Here is an 11,704-nt window from a genome sequence, read left to right as displayed (position 1 = left end):
TTATAATGACGTCAAACTATTTTCCAGTACAGAAGGAAAATGACCTCTAAAGGTTTAACAAAAGAGATTTAACTTTGACACCACTAAAAAACTACAAGCACATCCTATTACTACTTCACTTTTTTTCATACCTCCGTTGGTTGTCAATTGTGTGTTGTTGTAGACAGTTGAGTGTTTCCAACTTCTGACTCCACTCATGTCAATAATAAACCTGTTATTAGGTATGTTTTGTTGAACTAAGGGTTGACCTTCGAAGTGGACATCTTGATAGTGTGATGGTGCATAAAAAAAGCACGTGTTCTAACAAAAATGCAACAAATGTAACTTTCAACATTGATTAATGAATTTATAATTTATGGCACAATTAAAAATAGGGTTAACTATTTTTTTGGTCCCTAAACTATTAGGCGATTTTGGTTTTAGTCCCTCTTCTAACGTTTGGTCTAATTAAGTCTTTATCCTTTCAAAATTCATGAAATCAGTCCTCAATATCTTACAGTGTTAGTGTGTTCTTTGACATGGCAAACGGTGATCTCTGTCATCATTTCATTTGTAACACGTGACAAATTAATTAATTTAAAAATTTAGATTAAATTTCCACCTCATCTTCTTATTTCTCAAGCATTTCCTTCTTTTTCATGTTACAACACCCATCTCAACTTTTCACATTCTCCATTTCCAGCACCACCATCCACCATCCTTTATGACCCGACCTTCATCTCCTCCTTTCCATTTCTCATCCACAATTTTGTTTTTTTTTAATAAAAAATATCCATTACAAAACAAACATACTTATCGTCTTCCTTAACAACAAGCTCATATCTTTCTCCTCCTAATGTACACATCAACTAAATTCATCTTCCATCATCACCACCCCCCTCACACCACAATAGAAAACACCATTCTTCCTCCATCACCACAATAGAAAATTGATCTCTCATTTCAAAAATCAACATTATTAATGAAACAAATTCATCTTATCAAACAAAGTCATCTTTGGACACACTCTTAATGAAACAATTCATCTTACCTTAAATTCGTTTTGGACCTCCACAAATTTGGCATGTATGTATTCCAATTGAAATTGTCTTTCAATGAGTGATTGGGATCCACATGTAACCATAGTATTAACAGATGCAAAGTCAACTTCAAACTCCTTTTCTATCTTCTGCCTTAATGCGTTGTCATATTGTATCACAAATTGTTGTAAGGTAGTGCTAGAATTAATGAATCCAACAAAAAAAACATTCATGCCTTCGCTTCTTTGTATGGCTGACATTCCAACCTAGAAATGACGTTTCAAATAACAGGGTACCTAATGATGTCTCTCATCATACAATGTAGGCAACCATTTGTTTGCATTCAAATCATACTTTTTAATAAAGTCCTTCCACCCTAACTCAAACTCATTAAAAGAGTGAGTCGTACACTAGTGTCTTTAATTCACTCTTTATAGGTTTGTAATGTGTGTATCCTTGCAATTTCTAAGGCCTTTTTTTCATGATGTGCCACAAACATCACTTAAGTTTTGTGTTAGGAAAAACTACTTGAATGGCGTTCAACATTGCCTTACACTAGTCAGTGACGATACCTTTAGGTGCCTTGTTAAACATGCATCGACACCAACACTGAAAATGTTAGACAAACGTAGTTGTGTCTTCAGCAGATGCAAGATTGTAACCTAACAAAATGGACTACCCATGGTGATTGACACCCACAAAAGGAGCAAATGACATGTCGTATTTGTTGGTTAAGTAAGTGGTGTCAAATGACACAACATCACCAAAATCTTGACATGTCGCTCGACTCCTTGCATCGGCCCAAAAAACATTGCATATTTGGTTACTTTTCGTCCATGTCTATATCGAAAAAGAATTCGTTGTTCAATTCCCGCATTTGTGAAAAGTGTCGTAGAAATGCTTGGCCATCCCTATCGTTGCACAATGACCTTCTTTGTTAACCAATGTAGTTGCGAACATCCCGCTTAATAAAGTTAACGTTTTCATATCCACCAGATTCACAAACAAGTGACCGAAAACTTTTGTTGATCCAAACACCGACTTCGTTGGTAATGTCAATTGTTTGTCTCACATGCATATTAACTTTACGGTTGCCAGCCCAGCCCGTTATGGCCTGGTTCGTTTGTGGCCCGTCAAAAACGGGCCGAGCTGAACTGGTCCATCAAACAGAAATATGCCAACAATCATAACCTGTCGTGTATAGGACAAACTAACGAGGTGGACCGAGGTGGCTCGTCCACTTTTTTTCCTTTTCTTTAATTTTTTTAAATTTTTTTAATTTGTTTTTAATTTTTTAATTTTTAAAATTTGTTTATATTTACATATAAATTATTATTAAAGGCATATTTAATCAAATAAAATATTTTTCAAATTTTTAATTGATTAGTTAATGTTTTTAGGCTTAAATACTTTTTTCGTCCTCATTTTCGTAGTGTTTGTTGCGAATGATCCTCATGTTTACCAAATTTTAAAATGGTCCTCATTTTCATAATTCTTGTTGAATTTAGTTCTTTTGTGTGACGTTGTTTAAATCAATAATAGAACATTGTACATGTGACATTGTTTGTATTACGTTGAATTGTGGTTCATTTAGGTGTACAGTACAACTGCATTAATAACGTTAAAATTCAAATTTGGGGCAAACTGTGCAATTAGGGTTGACGCTGAAATTAGGGATTCTGGTGGGTGGGAGGCGATTTTTGCATCCCCGATTTTCAAAGGAAGCAATTAATGTCAATGGTTTGCGTATTGTTCATATGTTCCTAGCCGTAAGATTTGGCAATTGAGGAAACTACTTGATGTTCATTCTTGTAGCATGGAGTTCAAGATTAATATCCTTAAAGCAAAGTGGCTTAGTGAAACATTGGATCAGACTCTAATAGAGAATCCAAAGTTAAAGATAAATGGCGTATGACAAATGGCTTTAAGAAAATGGAATACACATGTGTCAATATCAACAGCTTGTAAAGCAAGGGCAATGGCTGCAGATATAGTAAATGGGTCATTTAAAGAGCAATATAAGAGAATCTACGACTACGCACATGAATTACTAAGATGTAATTCTAGATCTACTATAAAAATCAAAGTGGAAAATGATAATGATGAAGCAATTTTTCAGAGGTTTTACTCCTGCTTAAAAGCATGCATAGATTCCTTTGTGTCTTGTAGATCCATCATAGGTTTGGACAATTATTTTTTAAAAGAAAAATACGGGGGGGGGGGGGGGGGGTAGGGGGGTTGTTGAGTGTTGTGGGTAGGGATGTTAATGATCAGTTACTACCCTTAGCGTATGTTGTTGTCGAAGTTGAAAACAAAGAAACTTGGACATGGTTTTTAGATTGCTTATTGGTGATCTTGGAGGTGTTGACATGTGTGGGACAATGACATTTATGTCTGACCAACAAAAGGTATGTTTAATTTATCTTGAAGTACTTAATTTATCTTTAATTTTGCAAATATTAATAATCTCATCATTGCACAGGGATTAGTGCATGTCATCCACGACCTATTACCTACTACTGAGCATAGGTTTTGCATGAGATATCTGTATGCAAATTTCAGAAAAAGATTCTCTAGCCAGAAATTAAAGATACTTATGTGGAAGGCTGCTAGGGGCACACACGCAGCTTAGGAAAGAGTGATGTTAACAATTAAAGAGCTTAATATTGATGCTTACAGATACCTAATTGATGTACCTCCAAGTTATCTCTTCTTATAATACTTTTGTACAAATACCTGATTCATATACATCTTAATACTAACACTATTATTGATGCAGGTTCTGTTCTAAATCTAGATTTAGTGGTCGAGTCATATGTGACACAATTGTCAACAATATGAGTGAAGCATTTAATAGTGTCATTTTGGATGCTAGAGACAAACCCATAATCATAATGCTCGAGGAAATCAAAGTTTATTTAATGAATGTGGGCCACCAAGAGAAAAAAGTTTACAACTTTTGAAGGAAACATCTGCCTTAAGGTCCTTAATAAACTTGATAAGGAAAAAGAGTTAACCAAATATTGGATCCCAAGGTTATGTTTTTTTCTTTCTAACACATTCCACTTATTCTTGTATTGATATGTATACTAATTAACACATTTTTCCAGCTGGTCAAGAGACAAACTATTTGAAGTGAGGCACATATCCATGGTTGAAGATAAGTACACAGTCAATGTGGATGCTCAACATTGCAGCTGGAGAAAATGGCTTCTGACTGCTATCCCTTGCTGTCATGCTATTGCAACAATAAATTTCATCAATGTCAATACTGAGGACTTCATACCAATCTAGTTCAGGAGGTCCACCTACGAAGAAACATATCAATTCATCATCTGTCACGTAAATGGTTACGTCCTATGGGAAAGAACTCCCTACTCTGACGTCCACCCACCACATAAGAGGATTTTACTAGGAAGACCCAAGAAAAAAAGAAGGTTGGAAGAGTGGGGAGTTAAGGAAGGATAACACACAAATAAGCAAAGGTGGTCATAGAAAGAAATGTAGCATATGTTGTCTGATTGGCCATAACCAGAACAATTGAACAGAAAAATCTGTGGATGAGCAAACTACACCACTTGTTGAGGAAACTGCACCACATGCGCAAACTGCACCACATGCTGAGGATGTTGACCCTGCTGAAACTGCACCACATGTTGAAAGTCAAGCAACTCAGGCACCACAATCAGTGAATGAAAGTCAAGCAACACCACTAGCAGCACCAGACGAACCATGTCAGCAGTTTAGGATGAAATTGCAGATTAGGAGGTCATGCCCATGATTGTCTACGTCCTATTTATTTTTTGCATTTCTAATGTAGAATTGGATAACCTTAGGAGGAAATTATATGTATTTTAACTTTTGCCAAACTTCGCTGAATTTCACTTTTACCAAACTTTGTTCAATTTCAATTTTGCCAAACATAGTTCAATTTAACTTTTTCTAGGCTTACATCAATATCACTTAGTTCAATGCTCAAATACATATTTTATTTTCAAAGGGTTGGGACTAATATCAACATAACCACATTAATTCATTTCTTCATTTCACAATAGTACAAAACAGATTGGACTTTAAAATATTACACAAAACAACACTACAAAATATACAATAAGAATACAAGTGAACCTTATTACTAATTGCAACCTCTTCTCAGCAACCTTCAATCAATTCTCTAAATCATTAATCTGCCTCCTTTGTGTGATGATGATGACATCCCTTTCATCAACATCTTCTTCACACCATCATTTGAAGAAGTTACAACACACATTATTGGAACCACCACTCTATCAATCAATAAACCAAAAATTGCAACTAACTTTTTATTAACAAAAAAAAATTGACTGTACAATTAATCCCACCTTGTAATTGGGACAACCCCAAAATTTTATACCAATATTCTTTGGTGTTCTTGTCATCTTCAAAGTTGTCATCTCTCCATAGTTATAACTTGGGATTAATCAATTTCTCGTTGAACCACCAACATTGCAGGAAGTGCTACAACACGGTTGCCTCCAAGGATTAGAACCAGAGGTAAAGGAAGAAGATTGGGACCGTGACATACCTAGACAATAGGATTGCAGGAAGAAGATTACAGGAAGGCACCAACACGAATTGGGAATGGAGGAGGGAATATTGTCAAAATTTCTTCTGCCCAACAATTCATTTTCAAAACCTTAGCTCACCTATTTATCCCCAACTATCTAATTACTATAGTTGTACTGTACACGTAATATACCACAATTCAACGTAATACAAACATGTCATCTGTACAATGCTTCGTTACTAATTTAAACGGCGTCACACAAAAGAACTAAATTAAACAAGAACTACGAAATGAGGACCATTTTAAACATTTGACAAAAATGAGGACCATCTGCAACAAACAGTACGAAAAGGAGGACGAAAAGGTATTTAAGCCATGTTTTAATTAGATAAATTAAAATAATTATTAAATTTACATATTAAATTATTCCATTATAACTAATAATTGAAACTTAATTTGTAGGTGTTAATGATTTAAATTACATTACTATTATATATTTACACATTTAAAAATATAATATGAAAAATTAATCTTTTAATTGATTTTATTATATTTTTTTTAAAATGGGCCAACAAGCTAGGACGAGCTAGACAGGACGGGCAAAAACGAGCTGACGGGTTAAAATCTTCAACCCAACCTGTCCCTTTTAACATGGGTTGACGGGCTGGCACGTTGAGTCCAACCCGATTTGCCACCCCTAGTATTAGCCTTGACTTTTTTGGACTAATGTCGTGACTATGTTCAATAACAATGCTCTTTTTGTACCATTTTCCTTCCTTTTTTCCAACAATAATACCGGTTTGGCATTATTTTTTTTGGCTTGGTACGATCTTCAATTCTAGAGGAATGGAGGATACATAATTTCCTTCACGAGAACAAACTAGCTTTATGTAGTTTATTTCATTATTTGCTCCCCGTATCAAACTTTTTATCCTAATACCAAAGCCACTTTTTATAGCATAATTTCTGTAAAAATATTTGACTGCATCGAACGTATCAAAACACATATGCACTTTTGGAACAATGTCATATTCGTTGTCATTTTGTGCAATATCACTATTGATTTCTTCATTCACGTCATGTGCTGCTTCACTAACAAATTATTTAGCCAACAAAATATTATTAAGTGCAACAAAGGGTTCCATGACAATGTTTATATCGTGACCAAGGTGTTTGAAAATATAATTTATTAAACAATTTATTATTTGATTAAAAGAACAAACTTGTTGGATAATTTATAATTTTTGTGGTGAAAAAAGTTCATTAACCATTATTCAAACCCTAAATAACAGACACAATAAATCAGATCCCAATATTTAAAGATTCTAACACAATGACCCCAATATTTATGTAGATTTTGTGGCCATGGAACCGTAGGAGGGACTTGATGTAGAATAACAGGATTTGGACTCCTTCCTTAAAAAATACAATTCTTCAACAAAACTTATTCCAGGACCTGTAAGGAATGTCCAAGCTGCCATAATTAACCGTGATAGAGAAGACACACAAAGTACTCAAGAATTTGCACGAGATATTGTTGTTGCCACTTATGAGCGAGATTTTAAATCAAATCATTGGTTATGGCGGAGAAGTTCATTAAATTTCATGGTTGATTTTGTTAACAAATAATTAATTTGTTGTTATTTTGAATAAGGCATGAAATAGTCATTGAAACTATTATTGACAGGTCTTGTTAAGGACGAAAACATTAATAATGCTACCCAGTTAGGAAGTTGTAACAACACAACTATCTTTCCTTTTGTGGCATGTATTGTGAAACAATGGAACCCAAATGGCCTAGACGATATGCCAATATCTGTAAAGGTGTCACTCTAGAAAAAACATCTTATGTATTTAAAGCACATCGTTGAATTAATTTCTGCATTACTAACAACAGGATCCAAGTGCCACCGAATGGGCTAGTGTGCACCGAAAAGTCACACTTCATCTAGAATATTGAACAAATCTGAAAGTGGGAGCAATTTTTCTTTTAAACATCATAAATATAATTTCCCTAGTCAGATATTTCAATAACAAAATTAACATTATAACAATATACAACATTTCCTTTTGAACATAATGTTCCTTCTTTATAACAGGTTACAACTTTCAATCACAGAGATAAACTTTGCTACCTCAACATAATTGTCCGAAACATTGTCAAGGTATTGACTAAATTTTTATATCATTTTACCTAAATCATAACGATTCTTCAGTACGTTGTTCATTCATATGGAAATACATTTAATTGAAAAATAGATCTTCAAATCGAACATATGTGAACCGACAAATGAATTGGTCCAAGCCACACTGAAGCCTGTCATTCAGCCTCATCCGTCCACTCAGGATGTTCATAATGAGCTTGGTAAATGGTTGCCAATGTCAACAAATTTCACCACCACCTAACTTCTAACAAATAAATCGTAGTATTCAAGCACTTCTTGCTTGTGAATGTTTTCAACATCTAGTACCCAATCCCAAATGTATTGTTGCCTTATCTGTTATAGTTGTTCCTGCTAAACAAATATGCAAATTCTTACTCAATAGATGACATTCAAATAGAATATGTAAAACCTTACTTCTTTAACTTACTATAACTTACATTTGTGTAATTAGGCATGCTATTGCCATAAAATTTCTTTTCACCATCCCACAGCTCCATCATTTGAAGAACAAAAATACCACAATCATATCTACAACCACCCAAAATCAAATCATTTAAAATCCAAAAATTTTGAACAACAATGACACTAAAATAAGTTGAATAATATAAATGTAAACACTAACAAGTTAGGTTGAATCGAAGTTATGTCGCATTGGACTTCAAATTTTGATCCCTCGTCATCTTTACATTTCAACAACATCTTAAAAAGCAATTCCAAATTATGAACCTACCATGTCAACACAGCAATAATGAAACCAATCAAGTAAAGAATTATGAATACCTATAAAGAACGTATATTGCAAAATTGTAATGCTTACAATAGCATTGTCTATTCTTTTACGATTTTTGTTTGAATTCCCAATTGAATCCAACACAAACAACTTCTTCTGTTGATAGTTAACAACGTAGCACTACTAATGATCCTCATGCACCATTGGGGCAGACAACTGCATAACATAATTAATATTATCATAAACTTTGTGACTAATCAATACAAAAAATAAATAAATAACATAGGAATCTCACAACATCTGCAACCAAAATATCTTCTAACGAAATCAGTGTTGAACAAAATTAAGGCTCATATTCTTTCAATGTCCATTGTCGTCTCTTAACCTTCATCTTGCGTGAGTCGTGCAAGATATAAGTCTACATTCATAACGAACATTAGTTATTTGTAAGTAAGCTAAAGCTAATTCATTTATAACTAAACATTCTTTATACCGTATATAACAGATTGAAAGCTATTCTCTTCATATGATCATATTTTCGTCGTTCAAAGTACATCATTGTGCTTCCACCAAACAAAACATCCTACAAAAAATTATTTACAAATCATGCTAACAAAAACTTTAAACATTAAATACATCTTAAAAGATTTCTTATCATATTGTCAACCTTTTTTTCCTGAACTAAAACCTCAACACTCAGAGATACCTAAAATCTGCTCATTTATATTGGCCACTACCCTACAATTTTAAGTATGTTAGCTACAGATATATTTGTTTATTTAATCATTTCATAACATTAATAAACAAAACATTAGTAATACCTGTAAGGTACACCGAAATAAGTAACAATCTTATACAACTTCATGAAGTCAACTTCAAATGCATGAATTGATGGTTGTTTTGGAACTAGGAGTTAAAGCGCTGAAACATCGAATTCAGAGTTGAAATCAAAAGCTTTCCCAACATCGTCTTGATTCATTCTTTCAACAACAATTGGAGCCTTGTGACGAACTTCATCCTCATGGTCACCAACTTCAACCACAACCTCATCACCTCATTCTCCCTCTACGTCTTGCCTACCTTCTTCATCCCCAACATGACATCGAGACAATATTTCCTCACGCAATACCATCATGTGCTTCTTTATCTTCTGTAGGCCTCTTCTATAATTTCTCAACTTTTTTAACAAATCTTTCGTCGATGCCAAGTTTACATTGACATGCGATTTTTTGGACTGTGGTTCTTCACCAAGTTGCAACGCTATACGAATCATTTCATTTTCATGATCTTCTTCTCTCAACCTTCATTCCCAAAATATCTAAATGGACACAACATATAACAACTTACTATTAAAAAATAGTACATTTTTATAAAGCAAAAATTGTAGGAACTTTTACTTGGCTCTTTTGGAACAACTTCTCAATATGTTTTGACTTTAAGTGAACATCCGGTCAGGCCAATATTCTTAGAAACATTAACTATATATCTGATCCACACAAACAAAGTCTTTCTACACCCCATATCTACACCAAACAACATTGTATATTACATCATTTTAAATATTCTACAAATAACAAATAATCATTACATAAAGTACTATGTACGTGCAAAACTGTTACTGACCCGCTTAGGCAAATCTCCGTCTGCCTAAGTGCCAGAAATGCACGACTTAAACTCTTAACCAAATAACTATGAACTGCTTTACCCCAATTATAACTTAACAATCTGTCTATATGGTCTAAAACACTACAAGGAGTATTACTAACAGTTTTTGAATTCCTAGAAAAGTAAAGGATCACAAAACAAACAAAAATATACAAACGAAATGCATTATCAACGTCATCAAAGTCACTTTGTACCACACTCTTAATCATTTCAATAACATTTTCAATTGTTAATAATTTGTCTTTCATAAGTGAACCCACCACCTCACAAACATTTTTAACAAATTCAACATCTAACCTAAAAATGCCCAATCCTAAAGACATGCAAATGTCAGCACAACTGAATGGAATAGATCGTTTCATCACATGAAACGATTCGTGAGCAGGTAACCAACGCTTCAACATCTCCAACAAAAGAGGGTTACATATCTGTAATGGTTTTCCTATGTGCAAACACCATTTGAATGGTGTATTCTCAATCCTTACACGATGGCTATCCAAGATTAATCCATTTATTTCGACAATGCACTTTGTGTAACAAAATGTACGCAACCGAGCCTAATAATCAATGAAATGCCAAAAATTAATATTTCATTTTACTTTTAACACAAATAATCCCAACAAAATATACAAATAACATCATGCCAATACCTTCTCATTACATCGTAATTTACCAGTCATAACGTTTTCATATGCTAGTACTGCAAAAAAAATAGCCTTCAATGTGATTGTACAAAATAGTAACACAAAGCAAAACACATTTTTTACACAACACACAATAACACCACTAAATTAGAACCAATGAAAACCAATGCCCTTCCGGTGAAACACCACAAATTGCACAGGCCCTTCTCCTGAATCCCCATAAATTTCACAACCATCAACTAAATGACCACAAAATTTGAATCAAAACAACAACACACAAGCATCAAAATTCGAAAATCCCCAAATGTGCTTTGTTCAAAAATTTTCTTTCGCCTAAAGCCCCACAATCTAGAACACCACAATAGGAAACTACACATATGGCCACTACAAATGCACATAAAACTGGGGAGAACACAACCAAATCACTTAAACAAACTTCCATCAAAAACGAAAAAAAAAACAAGTTTTTTCCCCCAAAGCTCAAAACTTTACCAAAAAAAAATTAATGATGAATGAAGACGGTGGGAAAAAAAGGTGTAACAGAATCACAACAAACTTACAATAAAACGGTGTGGACAAATGTTCGTAAGGAACAATGGAAGTGGCTTCCGGTGGTTGCCGTTGAGGACTTCTCGTCACCATTATCTCCTCTAATCCAAACAAAGTGTTTCTTTGCTTCTCTCTGTCCAACAATTCTTTCCCTCTATTATTTGCTTTTGTGTCGTTTGTCTTTGCTTAAAAACTTTTCCAACTCCCACACGTGCACCACTTACTTTCATTAAATAAAAATTTATTTAAAAATTAAAACTATCATGCCACGTCATTAATGTAAAATCTGAGTACAAAAAAGTATGTCTGAATATATTTTCGTCTAGTTTAGGGCCATACAATTACTTATACAATTTAATGGGAGACAATAACTACAAAAAGTAGCG

At 33.9% G+C, this 11,704-nt stretch overlaps 1 long non-coding RNA gene across 3 annotated transcripts; it reads right to left on the bottom strand.

Annotated features, from left to right (window-relative positions):
• Nucleotides 1-7,635: 7,635 nt before the first annotated feature.
• On the bottom strand, nt 7,636-11,465 carry LOC114179684 (uncharacterized). Of its 3 annotated transcripts, none has more exons than XR_014993704.1 (7): nt 11,330-11,465; nt 9,282-9,778; nt 8,954-9,043; nt 8,548-8,878; nt 8,353-8,456; nt 8,168-8,258; nt 7,636-8,081 (listed from the first exon to the last, which is right to left on the bottom strand). It is a non-coding gene; the product is annotated as an uncharacterized LOC114179684 (long non-coding RNA). The 3 variants fall into 3 exon arrangements; XR_014993706.1 differs by having other exon boundaries at nt 9,282-10,825; nt 11,330-11,459; XR_014993705.1 differs by lacking the exon at nt 8,954-9,043 and having other exon boundaries at nt 8,548-8,676.
• Between the last annotated feature and the right edge of the window lie 239 nt (nt 11,466-11,704).

The sequence above is a fragment of the Vigna unguiculata genome, chromosome 3 (assembly GCF_037176805.1).
Source record: "Vigna unguiculata cultivar grain cowpea cultivar isolate G323 ecotype 2 chromosome 3, ASM3717680v1, whole genome shotgun sequence".
Classification (NCBI taxonomy): Eukaryota; Viridiplantae; Streptophyta; class Magnoliopsida; order Fabales; family Fabaceae; genus Vigna; species Vigna unguiculata.
Note: the sequence above shows the minus strand (reverse complement) of the source record. Positions and strands in the feature narration are given on the sequence as shown.